The sequence below is a fragment of the Myotis davidii genome, unplaced genomic scaffold (genome assembly GCF_000327345.1).
Source record: "Myotis davidii unplaced genomic scaffold, ASM32734v1 scaffold189, whole genome shotgun sequence".
In the NCBI taxonomy this organism is placed as follows: Eukaryota; Metazoa; Chordata; class Mammalia; order Chiroptera; family Vespertilionidae; genus Myotis; species Myotis davidii.
Genome location: NW_006383017.1, coordinates 3,105,854 through 3,115,932, shown reverse-complemented (window position 1 = coordinate 3,115,932; position 10,079 = coordinate 3,105,854).

Sequence of the window (10,079 nt, the reverse complement as noted above, 5' to 3'; positions counted from 1 at the left end):
CATTGTGTTGTCTTTACCTGGTTTTGGTATTAGGGTGATGCTGGCTTCATAGAATGAGCTTGGAAGTGTTCCTACCTCTTGAATTTTTTGTAGTAGTCTGAGGAGGATAGGTTTTATCATCGATGTTTCTAACTCTCTATCCCTCTCCCTTCCTCTCTGTAAAAAATCAATAAAATATACTTCAAAAAAAAAGGATTAGCCCTGGCCGGTAAGCTCAGTGGTTAGAGCTTCAGTCAGCATATCTAAGGATCTCAGGCTTGATTCCCAGTTAAGGGCATGTACCTAAGTTGCAGGTTCGCTCCCTGCCCCAAATCGGGGGCATGCAGGAGGCAACCCATTAATGTGTCTCTCTCACATCAATGTTTCTCATTCTCTCTCTCTCTCTCTCTCTCTCTCTCTCTCTCTCTCTCCCCTCATACTTCCCTACCACCATCCCCCCTTCCACTCTCTCTGAAAAGCAATGGAAAAAATATTCTTGGACAGGGATTAACAAATAGTAATAATAAAAAGTAGGATTACATATTAGTAGCAAAAATGACTGATAAGGCTTTTTTGGTGGCAAGTGACAGAAGCCCAAAATAAACCAACTGGAGCAAAGAGGGGAAGTTACTGACTCATGTCCCTGCTGGAAAGGACTAGAGAATAAGGCAGGGGCTCGGTTGATGAAGTACCCTAGGCTCAGAAATAAGTCCTGAAACCTAGTTACAAGACCTAAGTTCGAAAGTCAGAGCATCACAGTAACATAACTTACATTGTAATCAGAGATGGTGACAATAATTTATGAACAAGAACCTTCATCCCAGTCTTTCCAGATACTAAGTGAAAAAAAATTACATGTTCAAAGATAGGGGATCAATTAAATAATTATATAGCCATTAAGTGGAATATTATACTGTTATTCACAATGATGTTTCTGAAATTAAAGATGTTAAAACCTAAAATCATTTCATGCAGCTATAATAATGTGTTCCACAATTGCAGAAAACAAGAAGACTTCAAATAAATATGAAATATGTAAAAGCAGTGGAGTTACAGTTTCTGTTTATGATTTTCTGCTAGTGAAGAAGGCTTCAGAATTTGCTGAAATGGCTGGTTTTTCATTTACAACCTAATTCCCTAAAAAGCAAACTAAAAAAAAAAAAGAAAATTCATATGTAAAATATTCCTGATAATGCTAACTGCTGGTAAACCTGGGTACCCATTTGCTGCCAGTGGAATACAAATTGATACATATAAATGTTCTGAAAAACAATTTGTCAGTATGTATCAAGAACCTCAAAGACATTTGTATCTTTTAGCCTAGAAATTAAACTTTTTGTAGTCTCTCACCAAAGACCATCAGAAATTGAAGTCCTTCAAAAATATCTATGAAGGTGTTTTTTGCAATCTATATATGTAAAAGTGTAAGTGACTGTTACGACTGGTCAACCAGTTACTATGATGCACACTGACCACCAGGAGGCAGATGCTCAACGCAGGAGTTGTCCCCTGATGGTCAGTGTGCTCCCACAGCCAAACTCCTGCAGCCCTGCCCACAGCCACTTCCCGCCCCCGCCCCCCAGCCCCTGGCTAGGTAACCTCCTGGGGTCCCTCCCCCCGGCCGGCCGGCCCCCCAATAGGTTTCTATTGTGGGCCAGGCCTAGGGACCCCACCCATGCACGAATTCGTGCACTGGGCCTCTAGTAACATTTATAATAGCAAATAAAACAAACAAAACAATATGATGAAACACCTACCATTGATTAAGTAGGTTATTATTTATATAGAATAACCATTTAAATGATGTTTATGAAGACATGGGAAAAATGCTTACCTTATTTTGTAATGTAAAAATAAGAACATAAAATTAAGTACATACTCTTAGCTCAACTTTATAAAAATATATACCTATTGAAGTAATTGGAAAGAAATACACTAAAATATTTAAAATGATTATCTTGAAATGGTATTTTTCTGCCTTAAATTTTTACTTATTTTAATTTTCTTTTAAAAATTTCTTTTTACAATTAACTTACTTTTCAAAACAAACATTTATGGAGACGTCAGCTTCATGGTAGCATAATATGTCCCTTGTTTTTGTCTCCCCCATTTCAACAACAAAAATTTGGCATTCATCCACAAAAAAAGAAAAGTCCTTTAAGAAGCTGTGGGATCCAGCACCATACACCAATAACTGGACGAGTCTTGCCCAGCCGCACATCAGGTGATAGGCAGACGGACCTCATACCTGCTGTGCACTCTGCAGTGGCCTGTGAACTGGCTCCAGCCCCTCTCCAACACAGTCGGGGAGCCCCCAACAAACACTGGTTTAGACCATAACCCATGGATGAGAATCTCTGTGGAAGTCCAGGTATCCAGAGGAGAATTTGCAGCATCCCATTGCATTGGAGTAAAAACATATGAGTTTGGACACACTAGACTGGGCAGTAAGTAAAGACTACAGGTGGTGACTACTACTTCAAATGCAAAAGCAGCAATGCAAAACTTCAAGGAACGTGAAAAATCAACATAACCACACTACCAAAGGATCACAATAATCTTCCCTAACCAAGTCCACAGATATGGAGGTCTGCAATTTACCAGAGAAAGAATTCAAAATAGCTGTTTTAACGACATTCTATGAGCTACAAGGAAACTCAAAAAGAAAATTCAAGAAAATCAGGAAAACAAAAACTACAAAAGAGAAATCATAACAATGAATCAAAAATAATTTCTGGAGCTAAACAACACAAAGAATAAAAAGAAAAAGAAAAAGTAGTAGAGAGCATCAACACAAACTGGATTGAGCAGAAGAAAAAATCTGTGAGATAGGAGACAGGAACTCTGACATTACCCAGTCATAGGCATGCAAAAGGAAAAGAATGAAAAAGTGTGATCTATGAGATACCAACAAAAGAATCAAATTGCAGCCCTAGCTGGTTTGGCTCAGTGGATAGAGCGTCGGCCCGTAGACTGAAGGGTCCCGGGTTCGATTCTGGTCAAGGGCACATGCCTGGGTTGCGGGCTCGATCCCCAGTGGGGGGCGTGCAGGAGGCAGCTGATCTATGATTCTGTCTTATCATTGATGTTTCTATCTGTCTCTCCCTCTTCCTTCCTTCTCTGAAATTAAAAAAAAAAAAAGAATCAAATTGCAAATTATTGGAGTTCCAGAAGAAAAGAGGGAAAAGGAGCAAGAAAGCTTATTTAGAGAAATAATGTCTGAGAACTTCCCAAATTTGGGGATGGATTTAGATATGCAAGTTGATGAAGTTCATAGGTCACCAAACAAAATCAACTTAAAGAGGTCTTCTCCAAGATAGTTTAATAAAAACTTCAAAAATCAAAGCTAAAGAGAGAATTTCTAAAAGCAGTAAGAAAAATAAAGCTTATAACTTACAAGGAGCCACCATAAGGCTATCAGCAAATTTTTCAGCCGAAAATTTACAGGCCAGGAGAGGGTGGGATGATATATTTGAACTCGTGAAAGAAAAAACTGCCAATCAAGAATATTTTATCCAAAAAAAGTCTAGAAATGAGAGAAAGATAAAGACTTTCCCAGACCAACAAAAGCTAAAGCAATTCATCACCACTAGACCTGCTTCACAAGAAATGCTGAAAGGAGTTCTTCAAGCTGACACGAAAGGGTGCTAATTAGTAACATGAAAACATAAAACACACTGGTAAAAATAAGTGTATAATCAAATTCAGAATACTATAACATTGTCATCTGGTAGAGTATTAGTCATTTAACTCTAGTATAAAAATAACTACTATATAGCTATAATAATTTGTTAATGCATGTACAGTATAAAAGAGATACATTTATAATTCAAATCTAAGACATAAAAGGGGACTAAAAGGGGAGAGTTTTAGTATGTGATTGAATTTAAGTTGTTAGTAAGCATGAAATTAACTGTTAATAGCTATGTTTTCTATATGCCTCCTGGTGAACACAAAGCAAAAACATAGAGTCACAAAAGACAAAGAGAAGGGAATCAAAGCATACATACCACTACGGAAAACAACCAAAACACAAAGAAAGGAAGCAAGAAAGGAAGCAAGGAACAAAAGAACTACAAGACAGCCAGAAAGGGTAAGATGGCACTAAGAAGTCTTTACTAATCAATACTTAGTCTTTTGTAAGTGGATTAAATTCTTCAATCAAAAGACATATAATGGCTGGATGGGTTAAACAAACAAATAAACAAACAAACAAAAGACAGGACAACTGTATGCTGCCTACAAGAAACTCACTTTAGCTCTAAGGACACAAATAGGCTAAAAGTGAAGGGGTAGAAAAAATTATTCCGTGCAAGTGGAAACGAAAAGAGAATAGGAGTAGCTAAATGTATATCAGGCAAAATAGACCTTAAGCCAAAAATGATAACAAGAAACAAAGTCATTATATTATGACAAAGGGCTCAATTCATTAAGAAAATATGATTATTGTAAATATATAAACACCCAACATCAGAGCACGTAAATAGGTTAAACAAATAAGAACAGATCTGAATGGAGAAATAGACACCTATACAATAATAGAGCACCTTAATGCCCAATTTGCAACAATCGATAGATCATCCACACAGGAAAATCAACAAGGAAACATTGGGCTTGAACCATAATTTAACCCAAATGGACCTAAAAGACACATATAGAACATTTGATCAAACAGCAGCAGAACACATATTCTTCTCAAGCACTCCTTGTACATGCTCCACGATAGCTTATACAATAGTCTTAAAACAAATCTTGTTAAATTTAAGAAGACTGAAATTATACCAAGTATCTTTTCTGACCACAATGGTATAAAACAACAGATCGATAAGAGGAGGAAAGCTGGAAAATTCACAAAGGTGTGGAAATTTAACATCACATTCTGAACAACCAATGGGTCCAAGAATAAATAAAAAGAGAAATAAAAATAATCTTGAAAAAAAAATGGAAACACAACATCCCAAAACCTGTAGGACGCTGCAAAAACAGCTCTAAGAAGGTAGAACTGTGATAAATACCTACATTTAGAAAAAAGAAAGATCTCAAATAAACAAACACCTCAAGGAACAAGAAAAAGAAGCCCAAATTAGGCCCGAAGTTAGCAAAAAGAAGGAAATAACAAAGATCAGAGTAGAAATAAATGAAACAGAGACAGAAAAACAGTAGAAAAGATCAATGAAAGTAAGAGCTATTTATTTTGAACAGATAAACAAAATTGACAAACCTTTACCTAGACTAAGAAAAAAAGAGGAAGTCTCGAACAAATAATATCAGACATACAAAGTATCATAAGAAACTACTACAGGCTGACAAATTGGATAACCTAGAAGAAAAGGACAAATTTCTAGAAACATGAAACCTACTAAGACTGAATCACACAAAAAATAGAAAATATGAACAGACCTATAACAAGTAAGGAGAATTAATCAGTAATTAAAAACCTCCCAACGGCCCTAGCCGGTTTGGCTCAGTGGATAGAGTGTCTGTCTGTGGACCAAAGGGTCCCGGGTTCGATTCTGTTCAAGGGCACCTATCTTGGTTGCAGGCTTCTCCCCAGACCAGGCCCTGGTCAGGGCTTGTGCAGGAGGCAACCAGTTGATGTGTTTCTCTCACATCGATGTTTCTCTCTGTCTTTCCCTCTCTCATCCACTTTCCCTAAAAATCAATGGAAAAGTATCCTGGGGTAAGGATGAACAACAACAACAACAAAAAACCACACAAAATAAACCTCCCAACAAAGAAAAGCCATGACCAGATGGTTTGCCCGATGGATTATACCAAACATTTAAAGAAGCATTAATACAAACTCTTCCCAAAAAATGAAGAGGAAGAAAAACTCCCAAACTCATTTTATGAGGCCAGCTATTATCCTGATACCAAAGACAGATGATACTACAAGAAAATAAAACCACAGGCTAATATTCCTGATGAATACAGATGCTTGAAAATTCTCAACAAAATATTAGCAAACTAAATTCAATAGCACATTAAAAGGATTATACAGCATGATCAAGTGAGATTTACCCCTAGGATGCAAGGGTGGTTCAACACACACAAATTAATAAATGTGCTACACCACATTAATAGAATGAAAGTTAAAAAATTATATGCGACATCCCTATAGATGCAGAAAAAGCATCTGACAAAATACAATATCCTTTCATGATAAAAACCCTCAACAAATCATGCATAGAAGCAATATACATCAACAAATAAAGGTCATATATAATAGGCCTACAGTTAACATCAGACTCAACTGTGAGGTTAAAAGCTTTTAAGATCAAGAACAAGACAGAGGTGCCCACCCTCACTCCTATTCCACATAGTAGTGGAAGTCCTAGACTGAGCAATCAGGAAAGAAAAAGAAATATAAGGCACCTAAAGTGGAAATGAAACAGTAAAATTGTCTTTGTTTACAGATGAGATGTTTTTATATAAGAAAATTCTAAAGACTATACCAAAAAACTATTAGAACTAATCAACTAATTCAGTTGTTTCAGGATTCAACATACAGAATTTTATTTCTATACACTAACAAAATACAAAAGAAAATAAAACAATCCCATTCAAAACAGCGCACAAACAATAAAATACGTAGGAATAAAGTCAACCAAAGAGGTGAAAGATCTGTATGTGAAACTATAAGACTTTCATAAAAGAAATTGAAGACACAAACAAAGGCAAAGATATCTCATGTTCATGAATCGGAAGAATTAATATTATTAAAATAGCCATACTAAAAGTCATCTAGAGATTTAATGCAGCCCCTATAAAAATTCCAGTAACATTTTTTCATAGAAATAGAAAAAAATCCTAAAATTTATATAGAACCGCAAAAGGACTCTGAATAGTCACTGCAATCCGAGAAAGGAAAACAAATCTGGAGATATCACACTACCTGATTTCAAAATGCATTACACAGCTATAGTAATCAAACAGCATGGCACTGGCATAAAAGTAGACACAGACTAATGGAACAGAACTTAGAACCCAGAAATAAACCGTTGCATATATTTGGTCAGCTAATATTTGACTATGGAGCCAAGAATACTTAACGGGAAAGATAGTCTCTTCAATAAATAGTGCAAAGAGCCTGGCCAGCCGGGTTGCTCAGTTGGTTGGAGTGTTGTTCTGTACACCCAAAAGGTCATGGGTTCAATGGACCTAAGTTGTGGTCCATCCTGGTTGGGGCATGTATAGGAGGTAACCGATTGATGTTTCTCTCTCATATCAATGCCTCTCTCTCTCTCTCTCTCTCTCTCAATTCTTGTCTCTTTTATTCTAGGCTTTCTCCTTGATGGGACCTACTCTCACCGGATTAGCTGGGCACCCCTGGCAGCCTATGGGTCAAACTGATCCTATCTACAGGGACTGAAAATGAGGGAAATGTTGTTCCTTGATGAAAAATAAAGTTGCTGTTACTGGAATAAAGAGAATGCTAGTAGCCCTAACCGGTTTGGCTCAGTGGATAGAGCGTCGGCCTTTGGACTCAAGGGTCCCAGGTTCGATTCTGGCCAAGGGCATGTACCTTGGTTGTGGGCACATACCCAGTAGGGAGTGTGCAGGAGGCAGCTGATGGATGTTTCTCTCTCTCATCAATGTTTCTAACTCTTTATCCCTCTCCCTTCCTCTCTGTAAAAAATCAATAAAATATATTAAAAAAAAGAGAGAGAGAGAATACTAGTATATGCTAGCTCTGGCCGGTGTGGTTCAGTTGGTTGCACATTGTCTCCAGGCCTGTTTGAGTACCAGTCAGGGCACATGCCCGGGTTGTGGGGCTTGATCTCTGGTAGGGGGTGTACAGGAGGCAGCTGAGAGATAACTCTCTCTCTCTCTTCTTAAAAGAGAAAGAGAATATGTTAGACAGGCAGAAACTATAGATATCTGGTACTTTAACTATGGATTATTTTATACCCTGTTCACTATGTACTAGCTTATCTATAAACCATACATTCCTTATAACCGAGGGCTCTGACTTATTTATTTTTTTAGCTTCCAACACAATGCGCATTTTCATCCACATATTAGGTGAGAACAGGATTAGTAGTGTGCATGAATGATAGGATGAGTGATAACTATGCGTTTATTAGTATGTTTATAAAGCTACACATTTGTGTATACATCCAAACCTCGAAAGGCACATTATTTCAAGTTTCCCTGCAACCACATTAACAGCCACGTTCCCGTTCAATCTTGCTTCTCTTCACGGAGGTTTTAACATGTGCAGCTCTGTTTCCCAACAATGGCAGATCAATCATTACATCATCATCCATCATGTCTGAGCTCTCAGTAATGAAGGTGTCTTTCTTTCCACATTAGCAATTTGGGTGAGCAAAAGAGCCATAAAGATGTATGACAGGAGACTGAAGAATTGGATTAAACAAAGTTAAACAAGATTCCACTTTCTGGGTCCCTCTTCGCTGCAGGGACATTGTTGATCCCCTGAATGAAGGAGCCAATTGTCTGGAAGTTTTTTTCCTCAGGTTCTCAGAAGAAAATCATACTGAAATCAGTTTTTGCTCTTCTTGGAATAACTGAGAGCTGGGGAAAGCAACTCCAAACAATGACTTCTTTATTTTGAAGTTATTAAAGGAAATATTTTATCTACTTAAAATCATAATTTGTAGCAGCTGAGGGGTTAATGTTAATTGCTCTAATGTAATTTAGGGGCACTCATCACTACAGCCACCAGGCCTGGCAGATCAATCATTGCATCATCACCCATCATATGATTTGGGCCTCACATCTCTGTCTCCCTCATCACTGTCCACTTCCCAGGCCTCAGAATATTTAATTCACGCCTGCCTTTGGTCTATTTCTCAGGCTTAACACTTACTTCCCACTCAGGGTCCTTGCGGTTTCCCATTGTCCTGGCTCAGGGTTTCCTAACCTGGGCACTATTAACATTTTGGACTGGATTACTCTTTGCTGTGAGGGGCTGTCCTGTGCGTTGTCAGATATTTAGCAGCATGGATTACATCAGAAGCTGGGGGGGCGGGGGAGGCCCCAGCATCTATAATTTGTAAAGCTCCCAGGTGTTTCCCATGTGGAGCTCCAATTAGACTCTGGGTCCCAAGTCTCATCAACTCTCCAGCAATTAAATGCCAGTTTGCATGAAATATGAGGAATAGATTACAGTGGTTCTCACCTTGGCTGCACATTAGAATCACCTGAGACAAAGAAACAGCATGAGGCCCAGAGGATGAGGATGGATGAGGCCCAGAAATCAGGATTTTGAAAAGATTCCCAGGTGATTCTAACGTGCAGCCAAGGTTGAGAACCACTGGAATAGAAGAAAAAGTGAAATGAAGCAATCAGCCAAATCAAGAAGGAGTGACAGCCCAGTTTCTCTAACAAACACATCAATGGCATTAAAAAAGGGAAGACATCCCAGAATGGCTACTATCAACAAATCGACAAATGACAAGTGCTGGCGAGAATGTGTAGAACAGGGAACCCTAGTGCACTGCTGGGGGGAATGCAGACTGGTGCAGCCATTATGGAAAAAAGTATGGAGTTTCCGCAAAAAATTAAATATGAAACTGCCATATGACCCAGTGATCCCACTTCTAGAAATATATCCTAAGAAACCTGAAACACAATCAGAAAGAATGTATGCACCCCTATGTTCATGGCAGCACAATTTACAACAGCTAAGATCTGGAAACAGCCCAAGGGCCCTCAGTAGATGAGTGGATAGAAAGGCTGTGATATTGCCCAGCGGCCGGCAAACCACGGCTCTCGAGCCACATGTGGCTCTTTGGCCCCTTGAGTGTGGCTCTTCCACAAAATACCACGTGCGGGCGCACACGTACAGTCGAAGTTGACTTAAAACTTTAAGTAAAATCTATTAAGTTAATTTTAGGGAATGTTGTGGAGTGAAAGAAGATGTAGTGTCGAGGATTGAGAAAGGTATGTTGAGATGGTTTGGACATAGAGAGAGGATGAACAAAAGGAGATAGACGAAACAAGTATACAAGACAAGTGGATGGGAGAGTTGGAAGGGGTTGACCTCAGCGAACATACCTCAATCAGATTGAGGACATTTTTAGCAAAGGCCAGCTTAGGAGTACCCTAATTAAGTTATTAACAATGTATCTACC